General features: G+C 42.4%; 1 pseudogene; it reads left to right on the forward strand.

Moving 5' to 3' along the window:
* Positions 1 to 8,433: 8,433 nt before the first annotated feature.
* Positions 8,434 to 9,934, forward strand: LOC101837154 (annotated as a pseudogene).
* Positions 9,935 to 11,732: the final 1,798 nt, after the last annotated feature.

An 11,732-nucleotide genomic window follows, 5' to 3' on the forward strand; every position in this document is an offset into this window, starting at 1 on the left:
AAAAAGAAAAACCTTAGAGTCACCACAGGGGCAATGGTACTTGGATGGTATTTATGTACCGATGCTGGGAAACCATGGAATGAAGGCTACTTCCAAGAGATGTTAATATACCATCAGAACCTCCAGCTTGCTATGGGGTCTGGAAATGAAGCCTTTGGATTCAGAAACAGATACTGGCCACTAGAGTCACTGGGAAGGTGAGGGGATGACAGGAAGTAAGGACAGGGTGGATGCTTGTCAGTCCTGCAGCCTTCTTCCTGCAGCCAACAAAGGCTGGTCTGCTGGTGCCTATCACCCATCACAGGTGTGGCTCAGGCACCATCTTGACATCTACCCTCTGGCTTCTCTTCCCGCTGCCAATTCCTCTGTGTTTCGTGTTTCTAAGCTCATAAAAGGAGAGGATCCAGCTGGTAAACTTCTCCCATCCTGAATCTTATTGGTCAAGGCTTATTTCCCTGGGTGAGTCCACTGGTTACCAGCCAGCCTCTAGGTGTAAGCATTGCAGCTCAGATGGAAAGATATCCTGTGTCATTGCATGTTCATGCCTGAGAGGGTAAGTATGGATTAAGGAGTAGCAGGTAGAAAAATTAAAGACTCTAAAGAAAAGACACAGGAGGGAATCAGAAGGGCACTCCAGTGAACACTGTGGGGGGTTGCCCAAGTTTATTACACACAGTCTTTACATATCCCATCAAAAGTGGGGGAAGGCAATGAGACTTCCTTACCAAGATACAAAGAGCAAGCAATCATATTACCTTCTCAATACCCAAAACATCAAGTAGCCATACCTTAAGCCAAGTATCCTGATTTCAAGGCAAGATACACAATAGCTACACCTTAACCCCAATATCCTGTCGTTAGAGCAAGACACCCATTAGTTTAGCTACATCTCAGGTCAAACATTCTGTTGTTTAACCTTGAGAGATAAATAAATCGTGGGTTTGGACTCTCTGACCTTAAGTCAAGATGAAGTGGAACCGTTTCTATGGGACCCAACAACCCTGGCAGTCAGGAGCCAAGGGAATACCAGAAAGTCACTGTGAGGTCCCTAGGAGTGTATAGGGGAGGGAGGTGGATATCACCACAGATAAAACAGCAAGCGTCCTGATACATGAGAAGTACATGAGAAGGTGATGGAGTCTGGAAACGACAGAGTGTGTTAAGAGGGATTTGGATGCTGGGCTGTGCTGCTGCGAATGGTGTCCTGTGGCTGGTTTGCAACTGCCACTGAGAGTTGACTGTGCCATTTCTTCCCAACCGCATCAGTCTGGTGACATTTCCTAGGTAGCTTCAAAATTGCTGAGTATTCATACCATGGAAATTGGCATATGCTAGAAAATATGGCGTTTCTACTACATATACACCCCGGTACTGTCCCTCCACATAAATAACCCATGAGAGATAAAGCCTGATGACACAAGCCATAAAGCTACCTAGACAGGGAAAATGCCACTCTCGAGTTACTTCACAAAGGCAGATGGCGCAGTTACACTATTATATATGCTATGGCACAAAAACCAAAAGTCAAACAAAGTCATCAGAATGCCTAACCTGAAACTGTGATTCATACACTTTCCCACTTTTCATGCAGTATTTTCCTTTGGTTCATCATACACTTTCCCACTTTTCATGCAGTATTTTCCTTTGGTTCATCCTGATTTAATGTATGCTATACTTTATTCTCACTATTAATTCTGTACTTTCATTTGCCTGTGTCTGTGAATGGAAACCTAAAATGCATGCAATAGGGTTTCCTTACACTAGGAATTGCTGCATCCTTGCTTTCCAGGTACATGTTACACTCAAGTGCGAGGACACTAGCTGGACCCCTGCCCAGCATCTTTACGTTCTCTGAAAGAGCCACCACCTTCTCATTCTCCCTCCTTGTCACACTTTCTTTGTAGTGGTCAGCATTCATTACAACTTATTTTTATTGATTGTTCTTTGTTAAATCCCTGACTCATATGCCAGCTTCTAGGAGCATCTGACACAATGAGGTAATCAAGTGAATAGTGCAGAATGAACCAACCACTCCAGTTAAAGGACTTAGAAACTTTCTAGGAAACAGCATGAGAAAATTAGGTTGAACTGATCCAGCCATGTCTGCTGCTTGGTGCACATTGAGATGAAGTTCTGGGATGGTGGCTAGCCAAGGAAACATGGAATTATCAGATAAAACTGAAACCAGAGCAAGGCCTCTGCACTGTGGGTCAGAGCGACGCAGTCTCAAGTGGGGACCAAAAACTCATTAACATCCAGAACAAAAACATCAAATGGCCATCAAAGCAAAAGGTGGAGGACAGTCTTCACAGGGCCAAGACCTCTGTGGTATATAAATAGGAGTCCTGGTTAGTTTTATGTCAATGACACAAACTAGAGTCGGAGAAAATCAATTAACAAAATACCTCTACAAGATTAGGCTGTAGGCAAGCCATTGGGGCATTTCCTTAGTTAGTGATCACTGGGAGGGCCTGTCCCATTGTGGGTGGGGCCACCCCTGAGCTGGAGGCTCTGGGTTCTGTAGCAAAGCAGGCTGAGCAAGCCATGGGAAGCAAGTCAATAAGCAGCACCCCTCAAAGGCTCCTGCATCAGCTCATGCCTCCAGGTTCCTGTCCTGACTTTCCCTGATGATAAAAATGAAATGGAAGTGTAAGACGAATAAGACTCTTTCCTCTCCGCATTGCTGCATTGCTTTTTGGTCTTGGTGTTTTGTCCCAGCAATAGAGAACCTAACTAAGACAACGGGTGTGGATAATAGTAGTCAGGGAGGGAAGTCTCAGCAGCCACAGTTCTGATAGCAGCCACGCTATCACAGTCCACACTCAATACAGCAGAGCTCTGTCAAAGCCAAGGCCTGGAGCATGATTTTCCAGAACCCAACAGAACAGAGGGTTGTGCCTACTGTGAATCAAGGAATTGGCTCTTCTCCTTCCCTGTTTCTTGTCTTCCTTGTATTTCCAATCTGGGAGTTCACGATGGGTCTGAAGTTTCTTTTGCTGCTGTGTATTTGTTCTGTTCTGTTGAGGCAAGGTCTGAGTGGCTTCAGACTCACCGTGGTCTTTGCTTCTGCACCCTAGAGCTGGGACTCCATGCCTGTTCCACACCTAGACAAACGTGAACTTCTAGTACAGGAAGTGAAATACTCACAACTTCGATGTTTTCCACCCTTTCTTCCCTGAACTCAAACAGCAGATTCAATATGTTGAAAGTCAAATATTAAATATAAATATGTCATTAATGAAAGATATTTGCACAAGTAGGATAAGTGTAATAATTTCCACTAAAATATGCCCTTAAAGATTGAAGGCTGAAATCAGGGACCACAAATACAACAAGTAGTTATTTTTCTGTTTTCTTGTACAACTATATGTTTACATCTAAGTTTTGGAAACTGTCAATATGCTAGCTAACTATACTAATGTTCATTAAGCATTTATTATTCTAATATTAAATGTATTAAATGTAAGTATGCAAAAAAAAGATTGAAGGCTGCTGGTAAAATCAGAAATAGCTTTCAAATCAAGGTAACGTACAGAGGCTGACTATATCCCAGCGTGAGAACAGCATGACGCTGCATTTCAGAAGGATGGAACAATTCAAATATATCAGAACAACATGCTCACTTACACGGCTCTGCAGCAATGACATATGGAAAAGAAAACGTTTTAGGAAAAGACTTTGAAATGTCAGTGGAAATGGAATTGCTAGGCTGTTGGAGGGCTTATATATCCGAGAGGGGGAGTATCCAGATCTTCACGGCCCCAGGTAAAGATATGAAGAAAGTCACATTGACACATTCATTCACCTAATAAAAACTAAGCATCCAGTGGTGGTTATCAAAGAAAATGACCACAAAGCATTTCCTAAAGCATTAGGCATTTTGCCTATTTAATGAATGCCCACCTATCTGTTCTCTTTGATCACTTCCAAAGAGCATCCACGGTTCTTCGGAGCCCATAGTAATGATGTATTATTAGATGATATCCTTTAAATTAAAGAGAGGGCGTCAAAAGAAGGGACTAGTGTGGAGCCCCAGAAAGCCCTGAGGGTTTTGGTCCTCCTGCTGAGGAAAAGGGGGGGTTCTAACACTCCCTCGCAGGTGACTGCTCAGAATTCCCCAGCCTCAGTGTTTTCAGACCCAATTCCATTTCCATCCAGTCCTTCTTAAGCAGGGCTACGTCTGTCCTGTCAACTAAGTCTTCAAATCTGACTACACATCTCCGCTGGCTAATTCTCCCGTTTCTCACAGGTTCTCTATCTTTATGGCATCAGTCTCATAGGAAAAGCCATCTATTAACTGGCTGACTTCATGTAGAGCACCTGCCCTGTGCCAGGCACTGTTCTCACAACGTGTCAGTGAACAAGCACACAAAGGTCCCTAGGAGTATGTGGGGGAGAGAGGAGGATAATGATAAAACAACAAGTGACCTGATATGTGAAAAGTGGTGGAGTCTGGAAACGACAGAGTGTGTTAAGAGGGATTTGGATGCTGGGGCTGTGCTGCTGAGAATGGTGTGCTGTGGCTGGTTTGCAACTGCCACTGAGAGTTGACTGTGCCATTTCTTCCCAACCGCATGTTCAAAAGCATCAGTTTGGTGACATTTCTAGGTAGCGTCAAAACTGCTGAATATTTGCACTGTGGAAATTGGAATATGCTAGAAAATATGTTTTTTCCATTAGATAGGCTGTTGAAAATCATTTGGCAGCACAAAAATATTGGTGTGATATTAAATTGATCACTGATATTTGGGAAAAGATGGGACAGAACATTTAGTCTTGTAGGCTCTAGACAGAGAGTATTTGCAGCCACGAAGCTATTGCAAAGGTCCTGCATCAGCATTGAGCCTGCAAAGGTCCTGCGTCAGCATGGAACCTTGTGTGTCCTAGGAACAGCAAGGTGTGTGGTTGACATGCGTGGAGAAACTGAGGTTAAAAAAGAGTGGTAAACATGAGCTCTGTGGAATAATATGAGAACTCAGGGAACCTTAGCCTTTACTGAGAGGCACAGAAAGCTAGGGGAGTTTTAGGAATAGAGAAGGATCACAGTGTGACTTCCTTGGAAAAGTATCTCTTTGAATACTATATTGAGATGGAGTGGAGGGAGTTGATGGGAGTGGGAAGGCAGAAGGACGAAGTCATGGTCCAAAGCTAGTCTAACTGTCCTGTTCTATTGTCCAGGTAGACTGTGATGACTCAGCCTGTAGTCAATGGATGTAGTGAGGCTTAGTTGGATTTCAGATACGTTTCTCAAGCCAACAGCAGATACCAACTGATACCAGAATTTGGAGTGTCAGGGAAGGGAATCAAGGTCATTACCAATATATTCGTCTAGAACACATGGACGCTGAGAATTGCCTTTAACTGAGAAGTAGAAAAATATGGGTGAAGATGTAAAGGTAGTGTCAGTAGGACAATCAAGTTCACTTTGAAATGTCAATCATGTCGAATAGGACATTCATCTGTGAGTTTGAATATCAGACGGGATTTTTGATCTTGACATATGCACTCATAAGCTATATATCACATTGAACAAAATGTGTACACGTAGTGAAGAAAATGAACAAGGATTTATGTTGCGATACTCCAAGGCTAACAGAGCCAAGAGAAGAGGAAGAACCAGCTTCAGGAAGAAAGAAAAATGGGCAGCCAGTGAAGATGAGAAAAGAGGGTAGGGGCCCTGACTCTATCTTGTCCAAGAAAATCATTGACTATGTCTAACATTTCTAAAATTACCAGAAGATCTGATAGCATGAGAACTAAGACTTGACCATTATACTGAGCAATCTGGGAGACAGCAGCGTCCTTGACCAGAGTGGTTTCAGTGAAGAGACACCTCACTGGGGTGTATTTCAGAGTGTCGAAGGAGGAAATGTTGAAACAGCAGATGTGGCAAACTCTTTGAAAGGTGCATACTGCAAAAAGATAGCAGAGAAATGTGTGACATTTTGATTGCATTGTGACAATAAAGTTTTCTTTGAATCAGAGGGCGGAGCTAGCTTCCGACTGATAAAAATGAACCATAGAGGTTTTGAAGGACAAACAGTTAGTAGCAGAGTGGGTCTCTGCCCTTTTTGGCTGGAGGAGTGAGAGAGAAAGGAGGTCACCAGCCGCTGCTCTGATCATTCAGGTTCTTGTCCGGATATCTGACTCCCCAGTTTTAATTGGTAAAGGATAATTAGATAAATGCATCACACAAAGGGGGCAGTAGCCGAAACTGAGGTCAATAATAGTCTTGCTTTCTTTGATGATAAGACAACCGTTTGCTTCCAAGTGCATCTGCTTCCTGGCTCTATTTCCCTTTCAGCTGTCCAGGCCCATGCCAGGCTATTTCACTCATGCTTTCTGGAGCTTTTCATTGCCCGCTTCCCAAGATCATCTTTTTCACCCTTCTCTAGAACATGCAGGCTGGCAGTCACCTTTACACCATGGATTCCTGTGACGTAACCTCAGCTGAACCCACCACACAGTCATCTGAGTCATCTTTACTTAGATGTTCTCTCATGTTTACGTCCCAGCAGATGGCCAAGAGTGTTTATTCCAACTCCCCACTCTGCCCTTATTCACCATTCATTCGACACAAACTCATTGTGCAGCAACCATATTCCAGGCGCTGAATGCCGAGACACTGCCCCACCCCCACCCTCACCCCCACCTGTTTGGACTCTCAGCAGATGACCTGACTTCAACACTAAGTGACTTATTCATGCAGGTCTATTTTCTTCCTTTTGCTTGCAGTCTTTAAACACACCCTTTCCCCCACTGTTTCTGTGAGACCAAGTATCTCTGTCAGTTTGTCTCGAAGTGAAGTTCATTCTATCTTCAACTTGTTCCTAAATTCCTTACCTGTTCTATTTAAATTCTTGTTGAACCTCTCTTTTCATTTAGGTTCAATCCATCTGGAGCAATAACACCCCCCAGAAACTCTCCCCCTTTTCTGCTACTTTTTCCCAGTGGTTTCAACTGCTGTGAATTTTGGACTAATCATTCTTTTGCTTTTGTTTAGTTTCCTCCAGGCATATACATACACAAAAATATAAATATATGTATATCTGAAAAACAGAAAATATAGTGTTTTGTAAAGCCCTATTCACTTTTGACAAAACAGAAGACTTTGAGTAAAACCTAAACATAACTAATAGGAGAGAAAACAATTTTGCCATTATTGGGAGACAATACCCTGAGTAGATGCTTAGATTACAGCCTCAGCACATAAATTCAGAAGTTCATGCATGTGTCCCAGAGTCTCAGGGTTGGGACCTTGGGCAGGAAAATGGTGGGGGCTGCTGGGCTTCTGTGTGCCTCCTCAGCTGCCTCATCTCAATGGCTGCAGAAGCCCTGAGCAGTTCACTCCATCACCTGCCTCCTTCCATGCCCACAAACTAAATTCTGAATGATGGACACGTGGTTACAGATCCTCACTACCTGTAATTCATATTTCCCGATGTCCCATGTTGCTGTTTGTGGCAAGGTAAGCTGTGATAACTGTACTGGCAGGTAAAGCCTGGAGGTTTTGAAGATAGAAAGAACACACTCAGATCTCTCCCAAGTGTTTCCAGGGTCTCATGTCCACCCAAGAAAGAACCCAAAAACAAGACAAAGTAAGGGTTTGGGAAAGAGTTCACAATAGGTACAAATGAGTTCTCATTTGTGAAGCATGAGAGGAACTGGTGGGATTTTTTGATCACTATTTATATGGGCAAGTTTTAATAAAGAGGAAGATTGCTTGTGATTTAAGGTCGGAAATCCCAGGAATAGGTCAGGATCTCCAGACTTCACTCCTTCTTGGTTTTTTAAAACTACATTTATTTGTTCCCTTATTTATTTATTCACCCTTGGGGGAGGGGCAAGCACACCACAGTGCTGGGATGCAGATCAGGGGATAATGGCTCTTCTCCTCCACCATGTCGGTGCCGGTGTCAAGCTCGGGTAGTCAGTGTGTGCCTTTCCCCTGGAGCATCTCTCCAGCCCTTCATGGCCATTTTCTATCCTTACAAGGAGGTGCTGGATGTGGAATGTTGATGCATGATTGGAACAGGCAGTTTTGCCAGGCCTTATAATGTAGCAGTGGACAGCCAGAAGTCATATGGGTTGGCTTTTTTGTGTTGTAGTCTGTCTGGAGTAGTCTCACTGAAGTTCAGCTCTGTATCAATTAGCCTCCAGTAGTCATACAGTTTGCCCCACCCTTTTCCTGTCTAGCCTGCTATATAATCACTATGAGAAGAGATCACAATTGATGGCACAATCAGAAGACATCATTTTCTTCCCACTCACAGACCCTTCAACCTGTTCTCAGCCCCTTCTCCTTACCCTCAGTGAAGATTGGGGAAGTCACAGAACACATCTGCCCATTTGTGGAAGACAAAAGTCCTCTGCTTTTAAAGCCTTAAAAATCACCTCAGTTCTGGGCCAGGGCTGGTTGCAGAGTGGGAGGGGATGTTGGTCAGTGCAAGCTCCGATGCTATAGAGGAGAGGAGCGTCAACTGCTACACTATGGTAGCTCAACCGAAGAACCTTGAGGGCTATGTGGGATTTGCCAACCTTCCACATCAAGTGTACAGAAAATCGGTGAAAAGAGGATTTGAATTGACACTTAACGGTTGTAGGTGAATCTAGACTGGGAAAGTCAACATTAATCAACTCATTGTTCCTCACAGATTTGTATTCTCCAGAGTATCCAGGCCCTTCCCATAGAATAAAAAAGACTGTACAGGTGGAGCAATCCAAAGTTTTAATCAAAGAAAGCGGCATTCAGTTGCGGCTGACGATAGTTGACGCCCCAAGAGTTGGGGATGCAGTGGATACAGTAATTGCTGGCAAGAGTTGGGGATGCAGTGGATACAGTAATTGCTGGCAAGAGTTGGGGATGCAGTGGATACAGTAATTGCTGGCAAGAGTTGGGGATGCAGTGGATACAGTAATTGCTGGCAGCCTGCTATCGACTACATTGACAGTAAAGTTGAGGGTTTCTTAAATGCAGAATCTCGAGCGAGCAGACGGCAGATGCCCAATAACAGGGTGCAGTGTTGTTTACACTTCATCGCTCGTTCAGGACATCGACTTAAACCGTTGGATACTGAATTCATGAAACGTTTGCATGAAAAAGTAAATACCATCCCACTAATTGCCAAAGCAGATACACTCATACCAGAGGAATGTCAGCAGTTTAAAAACCAGATGATGAAAGGAATTCAAGAACATAAAATTAAAATATATGAATTTCCAGAAATGGATGATGAAGAAGAGAATAAGCTGGTTAAGAAGATAAAGGATCATTTACCTCCTGCTGTGGTAGGTAGTAATGCTATCGTCGAAGTTACTGGCAAAAGAGTCAGAGGAAGGCAATATCCTTGGGGTGTGGCTGAAGTTGAAAATGGTGAACATTGTGATTTTACAATTCTAAGAAATACGTTGATAAGAACACACATGCAGAATTTGAAAGATGTTACTACTAACGTAACTATGAGAACTATGGAAACAGAAAATGAGCAGCAATGACTTACATGGAGTGGATAACAACAATAATAAAGGACTACTTACTAAGAGCCCTCTGGCACAGATGGAAGAAGAAAGAAGGGAACATGCAGCAAAGATGAAGAAAATGGAGATGGAGATGGAGCAGGTGTTTGAGATGAAGGTCAAAGAAAAAGTTCAAAAACTGAAGGACTATGAAGCTGAGCTCCAGCGGCGCCATGAGCAAATGAAAAAGAATTTAGAAGCACAACACAAGGAATTAGAGGAAAAACGCCGCCAGTCTGAAGAAGAGAAAGCAAACTGGGAAGCTCAACAATGCACTTTAGCGCAACAGAACTCTTCAAGAACCTTGGAAAAGAACAAGAAGAAAGGCAAGTTCTTTTAAATTAAGCTCTTTGACTACCAGTTATGGATTAGTTGCCAATATGCCAGCTTGGACATCAGGGTTTTCTGGATCCGTTTGACCAATTTGCACCAATTTTATCCATAATGATGGATTTAACAGCATGATAAAAATTATTTTTTGTTGTTCTCAAAGGAGATTAAGTTGTCTTGAATTGTCTAGGATATTGTGTACTTAGAAATTAACATCTCTAGGTACCTTTCTACATTTCCTTCTTGTTGTTGTTGTTTAATTAAAAAGACGTCTTCAATTTAATGCAAGAGAACATTTTACTGTTGTACAATCATGTACAGGACTCTGGAAGATTTTCATTGAGGATAAATTGCCATAATATGATGCAAATTATGTTTCTTTATGATAAGTATAAAACAGAGATTCCATTCAATGCAGCCTATATAATAATGTATTTAGTCTAACACAGTGGACCCTATTTTTGACACTTCCATTGTTTAAAAGTACACATGGAAAAAAAACCTATATGCTTATAGTGCACCTAGAGCTTTTTATAACAACCTTTTTTGTTGTTGTTTGTTTGTGTTGGATAATATATATATATACATTCATACACATATATATATGTATACACACACACACACACACACACATATATCTTTTATTGCCCCTTTAGCCAGGATCTCACTACTGCTTCATTTTTGTAATAACATTTAATTTAGATATTTTCCATATATTGGCCCTGCTAAAAGAGACTCTTTCATATGGTAGGAACCAACAAGGAAACTTTCCTTTATCTCCCTCTTTACACTTTCTGCTAAGTAGCAGGAAGAGAAATGCATTTGTAGATCATTTCTAGGCAAATTGTGAAGCTAATGACCAACCTGTTCTACCTGTACTCAGTCTTTTGTTTTACTAGAAATGGAAATCACAGCCTCTCAAAGAGAAAAAAAGTCACCATTCTGCATTTAGCTGTATCCATATATTGCATAGCTGTATTTATTGTTTGAATTTTTAAAAAATTCATATAATAAACAATGTTGTGATGTAACAAAAAAAACACCTCGTTTCTGTAAGGAAAGTGTCAGTCACTCTTGACAAACCTCCTGGGCAGGCAGCGTCACTCCCGTGTGGTTATATTTGGCCCCCAAAAAGATTCTCAAGCATGCTTTGTGCCACCAAGCTCCATCCCCGCTGTAACTATCCACTCACAGATTTGCCTGTGGATCTTACAGCCAATCTTCCGGAAGCTGCCTTTTATCCCTACATGATCCAGATCTCTGAGAGTTACCCTTAAAACACACAAACACACACGCGCGCGTGCACACACACACACACACACACAGAGACACACACACACACACAGAGACACAATGAGAAAGCTAGTGAGAGAGGGGTTACCTGTCAGATAATTTTTATTCACATAATTTCTCGTTATAAATTCTAATATTTTGTATGCCCTACAATTGTGTAAAGTGCCAAATGTTGCAAAATTGGTTTTGCCATTTCCTTTGAAAATCCTATGAAGGTGCACTAGAACTTCACTTTGAACAAAAAGCATTTGTTGGGCTCCTTGATTCATTCGGGGCTGCCACTAAACCCAGACAGGACACCTTATACTGCCTTATTTTCTGCTGACAGACCTTTCTTCCCTCTTGGCTCTTCATGTTTCATCCTCTTCAGGACCTGCCACCTCTATCTAAAATAAAGGGTCTACCCATCCCCTGCATACAGTTAAGATTCCTCATCTGTCAGTCTCTAAGCTCTCCTCCTGTGCCCTATCTGAAGGGATGGCTAACCACGTTCACCGTTGCATCTTAAGTACTTTTGTGTGTGCTCTGCTCTTTGTGGAATGTAAGATCCTGCTGCAGTAAACATGCTTGTATGTGTGTGCTCTGGCTATTAT

This window comes from Mesocricetus auratus, unplaced genomic scaffold (genome assembly GCF_017639785.1).
Source record: "Mesocricetus auratus isolate SY011 unplaced genomic scaffold, BCM_Maur_2.0 Super-Scaffold_100018, whole genome shotgun sequence".
Taxonomy (NCBI): domain Eukaryota; kingdom Metazoa; phylum Chordata; class Mammalia; order Rodentia; family Cricetidae; genus Mesocricetus; species Mesocricetus auratus.